Source organism: Stenella coeruleoalba (assembly GCF_951394435.1).
Source record: "Stenella coeruleoalba genome assembly, chromosome: 13".
NCBI classification, from domain to species: Eukaryota; Metazoa; Chordata; class Mammalia; order Artiodactyla; family Delphinidae; genus Stenella; species Stenella coeruleoalba.
In genome coordinates this window covers 37,483,382-37,495,929 of record NC_137159.1, presented here as the reverse complement: position 1 = coordinate 37,495,929, position 12,548 = coordinate 37,483,382, and the positions used below count along the sequence as shown (strand labels likewise).

Below are 12,548 nucleotides of genomic sequence, written 5' to 3'. Positions count from 1 at the left end.
GTATTTTGTCAATGGAAGTTAATTTTGTTGGAAACATTAGAATATAATAATGATGCCTACAATTTATTGAAATATTGGGTTGGCCAGAAAGTTCTTTCGGGTTTTTCCATAAGACCCAAATGAACTTTTTGGCCAGCGCAATACTTAGCATATATTCCAGGCACTATAATGGATGTTTTACATAATTTTTATTTTACCTAACCTCATGAAGTAGATATGCAAACTCCTTTTTAGATAAGAAAACTGAGGCTGATGGGTAAGATAATATGTACAAGGTTGTAGTCGATAAATGATGAATTTAGGATTTGAACCCAAGACTTACCAGACTCCAGAGTCAATCCTCTTTCCTATCATATACTGCCATCCCTATGTTAAGCCATATTTTTATACATATTTTTGTGTAGTGCCTCACAGATAATAACGAACATATAGTAATAGATTTAGATTTAGGGGGACATGAACCTCTTCATGAATCTGAAAATTATGACAACCCTGCCCTACCCCCAATTTTACATATACATAAAACTGCATGTTCTTTTTTTTTTAATTAAGATTTTATTTTTTTAGAGCAGTTTTAAGTTAACAGGAGAATTGAGGGGAAGGTACAGAGATTTCTCATATACCCTCTCAACCCACACATGCATAGCCTCCCTCCTTAATAACATGCCCTGCCAGGGTGGTACATTTGTTAAAACTGTGAACCTACATTGACACATCATTATTACCCAAAGTCTGTAGTTTACATTATGGTTCACTCTTGGTGTACATTCTATGAGTTTAGACAAATGTATAATGACACGTATACATCTTTATAATATCATACAGAGTATTTTCACTGCCCTAGGAATTCTTTGTGTTTTACCCATTTATCTCTCCCTTCATCCCCAACCTCTGGGAACCTGATAATTTTATTGTCTTCATAATTTTACCTTTTCCAGAATGTCATATATTTGGAACCGTAGTATGTTGCCTTTTCTGATATGGCTTCTTTTCACTTAGTAATATGCATTTAAGGTTCCTCCATGTCTTTTCATGATTTGATAGCTCATTTCTTTTTAATGCTGAATAATATTCCATTGTCTGGAGGTACCACAGTTTATCCATTCACCTACGGAAATGCATCTTGGTTGCTTCCAAGTTTTGGCAATCATGAATAAAGCTGCTATAGTCATCTACATGAAGGTTTTTATGTGGACTTAAGTTTTCAGCTCCTTTGGGTAAATACAAGGACGTTTGCTGGACCTTATGGTAAGAGTATGTTTACTTTTGTAAGAAATCACCAAACTGTCTTCCAAAGTAGGTGTACCATTTTTCATTCCCATCAGCAATGAATGAGAATTCTTGTGTTTTACATTCTCGCCAGCATTGGATGTTGTCAGTGTTCTGGATTTTAGCCATTCTAATAGGTGTGTAGTGGTGTCTCATTGTTTTAATTTGCATTTTGCTGATAATATATGATGTGGAACATCTTTATATATACTTATATGCCATCTGTATATCTTCTTTGGAGAGGTGTCTCTTAAGATCATTGGCCCATTTTTTAATCCGGTTGTTTTCTTACTGCTGAGTTTAAAGAGTTCTTTGTTTCTTTTGGATACCAGTCTTTTATCAGTTGTATCTTTGCAAATATTTTCTCCCTGACTGTGGCTTGTCTTCTTATTCTCTCTACATTGTGTTTCACAGAGCAGAAGGTTTTTTTTTTTTTGCAGTTTTTTTTTTAATTAATTAATTCATGTTTTAAAATTTTTGGCTGCATTGGGTCTTCATTGCCGTGCGCAGGCTTTCTCTAGTTGCGGCGAGCAGAGGCCACTCTTTGTTGCAGTGCGTAGGCTTCTCATCGCGGTGGCTTCTCTTGTTGTGGAGCATGGGCTCTAGGTGCGTGGGCTCAGTAGTTGTGACTCGTGGGCTCTAGAGCGCAGGCTCAGTAGTTGTGGCGCACGGGCTTAGCTGCTCCGCGGCATGTGGGATCTTCCCCGACCAGGGCTCAAACCCCTGTCCCCTGCATTGGCAGGCGGATTCTTAACCATTACGCCACCAGGGAAGCACAGAGCAGAAGTTTTAAATTTTAATGAAACCCAGTTTAATCATTAGTTCTTTCATGGGTCATGCCTTTGGCGTTATATCTAAAAAGGAATCACCATACTCAAGGTCATTTAGGTTTTCTCCTGTGTTATCTTCTAGGAGTTTTACAGTATTGTGTTTTACATTTAGGTCTGTGATCCATTTTGAGTTAAATTTTGTGAAAGGTGTAAGGTCTGTGTCTAGATTTATTTTTTTGCATGTGCATGTCTGGTTGTTCCAGCACCATTTGTTGAAAAGATGATCTTTGCTCCATTGTGTTGCTTTTCTCCTATGTCACAGACATTCATTTTGGGGGTGCAAGTGTAAGTAGGATTATGTTTTTAATTTCAAATTCCACTTGTTCATTTCTGGTATATAGGAAAGCAATTGACTTTTGCATATTAACCTTGTATCTTACAACCTTGCTATAATTGCTTATTAGTTCCAGGAGAGGTTTGGCTTCTTTTTTTTTTTTTCCTTCAATTCTTTCAGATTTCCTACATAAGATAATCATGACATCTATGAACAAAGGCAGTTTTATTTCTTCCTTCCCATGCATACTTTTTTTAATGTCTTTCAGAGAATAACCTCTGAACTTGACCACTGTTTTTCAGACTTTGTCTTTTTTTTTCTTTATTTATTATTATTTTGTTTTTCTTTAAGTGAAGTATAGTTGATTTACAATATTATATTAATTTCAGGTGTACAACGTAGTAATTCAATATTTTATAGACTGTACTCCATTTAAAATTTTTGTGAAATATTGGCTATATTTCCTGTGCTGTACAATATACAGACTTCAAGTCTTTACACAGTAATCTGATATAAAATCAGTGTAGTGGGCCACAGTAATTTTATTTTCAATGAAAAGGAATAGAATATTTAAATGAAATCGAAAATATCAGAATTTATCACACATCATAGTACTTTTGTGTGAGACTTGTTTTAGTTACGTGGGTATGTGTGCTTACTGGATCTTGATATAAAATGTATTTTTAATTGTGGGTCATGATAAAAATCTTTGAGAAATGCTAATCTAGATGGCCATTTTTTCTGAGGAAGAAATTTTGTAGTCTTTATACCAGCTCTTTCAGTGCCTAGCCATCTATTGTATCATCAATTTGTTGGTTCAGTCAGATATTTATTGAGTGTCAGAAATTAGTATTTTTGTAGAGATAGAAAAGACTAAGCTTCGGGGACTTCCCTAGTGGTCCAGTGGTTAAGACTTCACACTTCCACTGCAGGGGGTGCAGGTTCGAACGCTGATGAGGGAACTAAGATCCCCCCCCCCCAAAAAAAAAAAGACAAAGCCTCTTCTCTCATGGAATTTACATTTTGGTGGGAAGAGACTGGTAATAATGAATAAATAAGTTAACTACAGACTGTGAAAACTACATGATATAGTAGAGGATAATTTGAGTAGGTACGAGTGACTTGAGGAGGGACATTTGAACTAAGACTTGATGGGAGAGAAGGATCCAGTTAACTAAATAGCCACAGAGAGAATATTCTCTTTAAAAAGAAAGTTATTTTGTTGATATTATATTTTATTTGTGATAAATTTTGTTTCATAGTTCTTTCAGGCTCTAAAAATTATGAAAAATTTATAGCTCTATATTTTTCAAGTGTGTTGATTTTAAATTTAGAACACCTGAGATTTAAATGATCTGTCTGCCAAGTAGATCTTAAAAAGCCATTATTTTACCTATGTGTAAATTTTACATATATTAATAATTGTCATCTAATGTTTATGAGCACTTACCATGTATCAAGCAGGATTCAAAGTGCTTTCTTGTGGATTTTCTTGTTTAATCTTCACAACAATTATATGAGTTAAGTATAATCTCTGTTTTATAGTTGAGAAAACTGACATACAAATTAATGAGTTGCCCATGGTCACACAGCCTATAAGTAACAGAGCCAAGAATTGAACCTAGACAATTTGACTTCAGAGAGTATGTTTTTAAAGCATTATGTTTTATTTCCTTCTTGTTTATTTTTCTGAAATCCTTGTGAAGTAGGAATAGATATTACTGTTGTATCCATTGTAGAGGTTAAGAAAACGAGTTAGGAAAGGGTGTTTAAATTTACCTAGGGTTGCAAACAGTGGCAAACTAGGCTTAGAATTCAAGTATCCTGATTTTTAAGGCTGTTTGTTTTTTCATTCAATTTATTCATTTATTACTTTGAACTGTCAACAGATATTTTATTGGTCATCTCTTCTTTTTAAGGCACCAGTAATTTTGCTTGCACTTCTAATTTCCCAAATAAAACTTAAACTTTTAGCTAAATTACATTAGTGTGAATTCAGTATCATAAGTTAACTACTAAAACATCGCATATTCTATGTCTGTGACATCTTACTGTATCTGTAAAATATATAACTTGGATTTTAAGAAACATGATGTTAGTGATGTTTCATCGAGTTGGATAATACTGCTGGTAGCATGTTACTTGCCACATCTTTCTGGAAAGCAAGTAAACTTCATTAAGAAATGCTCTTTCCATTTTATCCAATAATTCCACTAACAAAGATCAATATGCAGGTTTTCATCACATAGTTATTTATAATAGCAAAAGTTACGGAATGGCAGTCACTCAGACTAGGGGAATGATCAAATGAATTACAACAAATATATATACTTGTTATGTAGCTATTGAAAATTATTCAGTAATGTTTTGAAAGAATATTGAAAGGACATAGGGAAATGTTCACAGTGTCATTTTGTACAAAAAGAAAGATATAAAATAGCATATGGCATACGAACTCCATTTTGAAAGACTGTGTTTTTATATATGCATTGAAAAGTTCAGGAAGGAAAATAATCAAAATATTAATATTTATCTCGGACTTCCCTGGTGGCGCAGTGGTTGAGAGTCCACCTGCCGATGCAGGGGACATGGGTTTGTGCTCAGGTCCGGGAAGATCCCACATGCCGCGGAACAGCTGGGCCCATGAGCCATGGCCACTGAGCCTGCGCATCCAGAGCCTGTGCTCCGCAACGGGAGAGGCCACAACAGTGAGAGGCACACATACCGCAAAAAAAAAAAAATTTATCCTTAAGGGTAATATAACAAATGGCTTACAGAGTTTTTTCCCTTTATTCTCTCTTTTAAAAATATGTCGTGTTTAGATAAATATTTTAAACTAGGGAAATTTTTGGGATCCAAAAAGGATGTTTTTAATAGATTGTTTTCTTAGCATACCCAAATGTACTTGACCATAAAGCTGTTTCATTTAAACTAATGTTGTGTTTCAGTATCTCTAAGTGTGTGTGTGTGTGTGTGTGTGTGTGTGTGTGTGTGTGTGTTTTAAGAAGAGATGTAGAAAGAACTGTTCACTTTTACAGTTGATGATATTTGTTTGTGCTTAGGTGTGGAATAAATGGCGAATTCAGTACTATCAATTCTGTTCACATTGAGAAGACATTTGCTTACTTTACTGCATTTGTTTCCCACTTACGCAAAGTTGTACCCTACTGCTTATGAAACTATGCTTCAGACAGTCCCAAAGATATTTTCCCTACCCTTCCTCTTTCAGGTTATCTTTTGCTACATTATAAAACACTGAAAACCTATTGGCATAAAATAACCATTTTATTTTGCTTACAGATTCTATAAATTAGGCCTTAGGATAGGACACTGGGAGAATGTTTTATTTCTGTTGCATGTTGTCAGGGGCTGGTTTTCTTCTAGGAACTATGCTGTCAGTTGGAACACCTACATGTGGCCTCTCCATATGGTTTCTCTACTTGGGCTAGTTTGGGCTTCCTCACAGCATGGTGGCTGGGTCTAACAGCGAGTGTCCCAAGAGAGTAAAGTGAGCTCTCTTATGCATTCTTATGATCTAGCTTTAAAAGTCACCTTTGCCATACTGTTGACCTGAGGAGACACAAAGCCACACCCAGGTTTAAGTAGCAGAGACATAGACCCCACCACATTGTAAGAAGAATGTGTGGCATGGAAGATATTGTTGTAGCCTCTTCTCAGTTATAGTTTAAGCTCACTTTAAAAACTCTCTTGCGCATTCTACTGTTGCTCATTTTTCAGATAAGTCAAGCCGTATACAGATGTGTTGGGAAGAACATCAGTTTCATGACCTAAATAGTACATTCTGGGACTGTTGCTCTAGTTTTGACATTTGTTACTCTGTGGGCCTTATAGCTAATATTGAAATGATTTAAGAAAGAAAATGTAAAATATCAGGTAACTCCCGTTTCACAAAAGAAGTTAGACCTTGCCATTGCTTTTCAGATTTTCAGTTTAGTATGCAACTTTATAATCAGGTGGATAGCTTTTCCAATGATATGGTAGTTTTCTTAATTTGATCATTTTCTTTATCATTTCTGGTAGCTCTTGTACATACAGGTTTGAGTTATTTAGTAGTACTGTCCATATTTTGGAAAAGTAGTATGGCCAACTTGGCTGACAAAATTAAAAGGGAAAATACCAAATTTCATCTCTGGAGCAACTGAATATGAGTTAAATGATACTAAAAGTAGAAATTATTTAATCTCTCTAAATCTGTTTTTCCATTTGTGATATGGAGGCAAAGAAAATTTTTTTCTCCTGTGTGACATTCAAATTAATTGGTGTCCACGGTGGAGTGGGTAAGGGAACCATGACTAATGCCATCCCCACTTCAGTGTCAGCATCCCTTTCACTCTGGAGAGATCAAAAGACTTCTGGTAAATAAAAAGCAGGTTTAACTAAGAAAAAAAAAAAAAATCTGGCATCTAATTTAGTGAACTGCTGCTACTATTTTCACTTCCTTATGCTCTTTAATTTGAGCCTTAATTTACCATGCCCTTATTTTTAAATTCATTATAAATTATCTTGCGTTTATAATGTATGCTTTGGTACTAAGAGTCTAGTTGCTGGCAGGGAGAGATATATATATACCCGCAGGTACCCACAGCTTTTTGTGTTCTTAGTTTAACTGAGAGTTCCCAAGAGTGAGAAAAAAAAAAAAGTTGGTACCCAGGAGTGACCCCAAGTCTTGAATAAATGAGTCACTGACCTTAAATCTTCAAGAGTTTACCGAAGAGCTTAGTTACTCTTAGGAGACTGCTGATATAGGACTTCTTCAGCAATTTCTATCTCTTATCCTTCTAAACTTCGTTTCTATACAGCTAATCTAGGACCTTCTGACGAATACCAGGAAGAATGAGTAGAGCTATTTTAATAATTGATGTTAGAGTTCTTAAATAGAAGTATAATTGCATGGGACAATGTCCGTCTACTCTGTACATGTTAACTGCTTTTGAGGTATCTAGTTTGTATCTAGTTCTGGGCTGAGAGAGAGAACTTACAGAGGATTCAGAGAAGTGTTAAAGGATTGAAAGCAAAGGTCTACTTTTAAGGAAAGACAGGCTTATGAAATATAAAGAGAGGACTGTGAAATAGTTTAAGTAGTAATTTGAGTATATGAAGGCTCAGATTCTTTCTCCCGCTTACCCAAGAGAATAAGTTCCAAACTACTCAATATGGCCTCATATAAAAAGTTCTTGCAAATCCTGCCCCTTCCCTTTCTAGCCTCATTTCTCAACTCTCTCCCATTTTTCACTCTACAGTCTAACTCAACTAAGTTGCTTAGAATGTGGCATACTCTTTCGTTCCTGTATCAAGCATTTGCTGTTCTCCCTGAAATGCCTGTCTTCCCTTGTTAGGAAAATAACTTCTGTGAGTACCTCTGTCATGGCTCCTAGCAGCAGAGTTAATTCTCTTTCCTGTATCTTTTTCTAATATATTGTACGTATTACTACTGCCACATTTCCCATATAATTATCTAATTATACATCTCTCTCTCCCTCAACTGTGAGCTATTCAAAGTACAAGAACCTTGTATCCCCAGCACCAAGTATTAAGTAAATGTTTGTTCAATGAATAAGTTAAGGGAGGGAATAGTGACAGTCTATTTTTCATATCTTCTGAGTGTCAGCTAAGAAAAACATGAGCTTAAATATGAAAAATTGGGGTTGCTATAAGGAGTTTCTTGGTAAACAGGGAAAAAAACTGACTCTGAAGGTCTTTAGAGCAGAACTGATTATCATTGGTCAGAGAAAGTTAAAGGGTTCCCCTTTCTCAGATCAGTTACAGAGATGACATTTGCCACTTGGGGGCTCGAGGTTCCCTGTATCATCCTTTTCTTCCTATTCTTGTATCCTACATTTTGATACCTTGCTTTGTTATGGTGTGTACACACCAAATTCTTACACATACCTACTCTTCCCATACTCTGGGATCTCTCATTAGAGTTCAGCTCCCAGCTCTGCCTTGAATCACATCACTCTAAGCAAACATTCCCTCATATAAATTAGTATAGCTTTATGCTGGAAGGCTAGGAAACAATTTCTAAGACACTGAAGACAACTCTTGGTAATATTATCTTGTGGATCCTCAGGTACAGACTCTACTTAAGTAATCTTCGGAAAATATTTGAGCTGTAATTTCTCTTAAAAGGGAACTTACAAACACAGATAGATACTGTAAACCTTATAATTTTTCTTAATTTTTGTCAAGATTACCATTGTGTGTTTTAATGAGAACTTGCTGCAAGTACGTAATGAATTTAGATCTTTTTTAGGGAAAGTAGTTTACATTATTCATTTGTATCTCTGTGCCTTTAAACATTTGTTTAACCTGTTTCAGGTGTTTTCTGAAATTAGTTTTCTATAGGAGACAGATTTCATTGCTCTGAGCTCTGTGATTTCTATTTCTTTGCTTCCTATTCCTTTTGAGATTTTCATTTTACATTTTACTAATATAAATTTTAGGTGTGATATTTTTGTTCATTATTTTTCACGTATACTTAAAATAACTTTTTTCAAAGTACAACTCAGGGGTTTGACAGGTTCAACAGTCTAGCCATTATATAGCCAAAGGAGCTTCCTTGACTGTATAATATATTTAAACTTAAACTCTGAGAAAAATGTAATAACTTTTTTCAAGAAAATATTTCCTTTTTTTTTTAATATCTTTATTGGGGTATAATTGCTTTACAATGGTGTGCTAGTTTCTGCTTTATAACAAAGTGAATCAGTTATACATATATATATGTTCCCATATCTCTTCCCTCCCGCGTCTCCCTGCCTCCCACCCTCCCCATCCCACCCCTCCAGGCGGTCACAAAGCACCTAGCTGATATCCCTGTGCTATGCGGCTGCTTCCCACTAGCTATCTACCTTACGTTTGGTAGTGTATATATGTCCATGCCTCTCTCTCGCTTTCTTTATTACTCAATTCTCACACTTTTTCCCCAAGAAATGCATAAATAGAATTTAAGAAGCTAGTCTATTTCAGACTCTTTTGCTTATTACTTTACATTCAAATATAGTTGCTTTTTTAAAAAAATACATTTAATAAATCCACCATGACATTTAGTTATACTCGTGTAATTATAATAAATAGCTGAAAGACATGTTTGCATTTGATATACTAAAGTTTAGGATCAGTACACTCTAAGAATAAGGGGTGACAATCCTGCTACCCACACTCCTTGGAATTGCTATTAGGATATGAAGCACTTTGAACCTATCAGAAGAAGGATGCTATATAGGTTTAATTATACCTTTTCGTTTTTAAGAAAGAATGAAATCTATTTTATAAATAGAAAGTCTAAAAAGAGAATTGGGAATGAGTCTTCAATCTAGTTTAATCACTTAACAGTGAATTTATAAATATGTTTTTCATTTTTTCAATCATAAATTATGTAACATAAGAATATGGTTTGCATATAGTTGTTAGATACCAGGAATTTTGTTTTGTTTTGTTTTGTTTTTGTTTTTTTTGGCGGTACGCGGGCCTCTCACTGTTGTGGCCTCTCCCATTGTGGAGCACAGGCTCCGGACGCTCACGGGCCCAGCCACTCCACATCATGTGGGATCTTCCCGGACCAGGGCACGAACCCGTGTCCCCTGCATCGGCAGGCGGACTCTCAACCACTGCGCCGCCAGGGAAGCCCTGGAATATTTTTTAAAAGAAAAATCAGCCAAAAAATCACAACATTATTATAATCCAGACTTGAAGTTTTTTGTCTGATATTTAATCTGCAAACATAGTGAGTGACCCATTACAATTAATTGGCATAGGAGTCCACCCTCACTTAGCAGGATCAAACTGCAAGTTAGCAGCAAGTCCTGAAAGGTTTGTAATATCTGTCTTTAAAGGTTTGCAGTAATATTTGAATCCTCTAAAGAAAACTGTGTATATGGGAAAGGAATTTCAGTTTGGTCAGTCCTTAGTTAACTACAAAGATCAGTAATCAAAGAAAGATACAGTGACTTTTTTTTTTTACTGGTCATTAGCAGTGAATCCAAAGGGCTTATTTGGTAAGAATGCAAGCCGCTCTTTTGCGAATTAAACCTTTAACAGGTATTTTGTTGATATGAAGGGGTGGGACATCAACCTTGTACTTTTGATGTTAATTGGAAAATATTGATTTAAATGAGACTAGTCTGTTGTGCTGATAATTGTAGCAGATTTAGATAAGATCACTAGATCTTTTCCAGATAATCAAAGAAGCAGTTACCATCCAACTGGTAAAAAACACTAAATATCATCATATCATCTATCTCTGAAAGAAACTTTTCCCGTAGTTTTCATATATATATATGTGTCCCAAGTATGTCTCATCATAAAAATGTATGTAAGATTATGCTTATATGTTTATGAAGATCAGCTGTGTTACATTTAAATGGCTAGCCTCTAGGAATCAAGCTTTAAAGTTAAGGTCAAGCTAAAATTTTTATTTTTCCTGATTACATATATTATTAGTTCTATTACTAGGAAGAAGTAGGTAACTTTGCACTTGTAATTTTAAAAGAACATCAGTTATTATAAAAAGAAATCTAAAACCTCTAATAACATAGAGAGTAAGAATTTGTCTTATTTACAGATTTTTATTCTCTGTATGAACTGGAATGTCTACACCCAGGGCACAGAGATGAAAATATATTCCTTATTTCTTACACCAACACAATTGATAGAAGATTTAATGTACATAATCCGTTTCAGACCAGTAAGACACTTTAAATATATAGCTTAATCTTTTTTATAGTTGCATTTTATAGAAGAATGCCAATGTACTTCTGTATTCGACATAAATGCCTCTGTACATAGCAGTGGTTTTTATTCATTATGATTTAAATAATAGTTTATCTATTATGTCTAAATTTAAGTTGATTTGAAGCCTACTATCCTAACAATGGCTACTAGACTTCTTAGAAAACATATTGTTAGCTTGCTCGCATATCTTCAAAGTCACACAAAACACTAGCATTGTTGGGGGAGAAAACTCAAGCATCTTTTCTATTATGTGGCCACAAACCCCTAGTCTCAAAAGTCTTATTTATTTGAGATTGCCATGAATACATGAATCTAGGGCTAGGTATTTTAGCATCAGGAACACTCCTTTTATGCGACTATTAATGGCCATAGACATTTTCCATATGGCTGTTCAGTGCAGTGTTGAACATCCCAGGATGATATCACCATTACTAAGAGCTGTATTTTGTATTGCCTATTCTGTTATTGCTCAGTATGCACAAGGGTAGAGTTTAAATCTTTATTCATTTCATTTTTTAATGTTTCTTTTGTTCTCCTTATCATGTTCTGGCTTTCCCAAGGATATATGCTTTGAACGAAAAGTCACATGTGCATTACTAATTGTGTGCTATTGTATTTAAGGTTCCTAGTGGTGGCACTGTGAAGCTCCTAATTCCTTTGCTTCACTTGATGTAAAATAATCTGAGTGTCTTTGATAGCAGTGAAACAGTATTAATTGTTTTGTACATTTCTTGGTCACTCTTCTTAGGTGGTCTTCATAATCTATTAGAACTTTCAGCCAGATTTTTGTAATGTCATGCCTCCAGCAGTGATTAAATTGGTAATTAATGAACAGTCTTTGGCAATGTAAACCACATCCCGTTAATTTTCCCTTTTGAGTTTTTAGAAGTTGTCTTCTGTGTCAGAAATCATTGCGCCACCTTGCTATGGCCCCTTGGCATGAAACCACAACGACTTGATTTTTGCAGCCATTAGTAGATCAGAGCAGTAATTTCACAGTATTTTGGTCAAGGTAATTATAATACCAAGAACTGAGTAGATTTGAAAATTCACGAAAGAAGTCCAGAAATACCAGGTGAGCTTCCTTGTGTTCACTGGAACGTTATGATTAGTTTAATTGGTCTTTGTTTGATTTTAGCCGCAGAAGCTATTTGTGTCACAGCAGTGCAGTGACTTTATACTTGAGTGTTTCTGACCTTCTTTGACAGGGGTGGGTGCAAAAATGAACCCTTTGAAATAGTTCCCTTCCCTAAAGGGGGTTAAACTGCATTTAAAAAATTAACTATAGAAAAGAAAACTCTAATTAATTTCTTAATATCTTACTTTATTTTATGAAATGCTTAGCAAGTGTATTTTCTCTGTTTAAAATGTTTGCAGCTATTTTGATTTAAAATTTTTTTAACCATTACCCTTACCTGCCT

At 35.1% G+C, this 12,548-nt stretch overlaps 1 protein-coding gene across 9 annotated transcripts in view; it reads left to right on the top strand.

Annotated features, from left to right (window-relative positions):
* Positions 1-12,548, top strand: part of EHBP1 (EH domain binding protein 1) — a 559,191-nt gene that overhangs the window by 470,825 nt on the left and 75,818 nt on the right. The gene's annotated exons all lie outside the window — the stretch shown is intronic.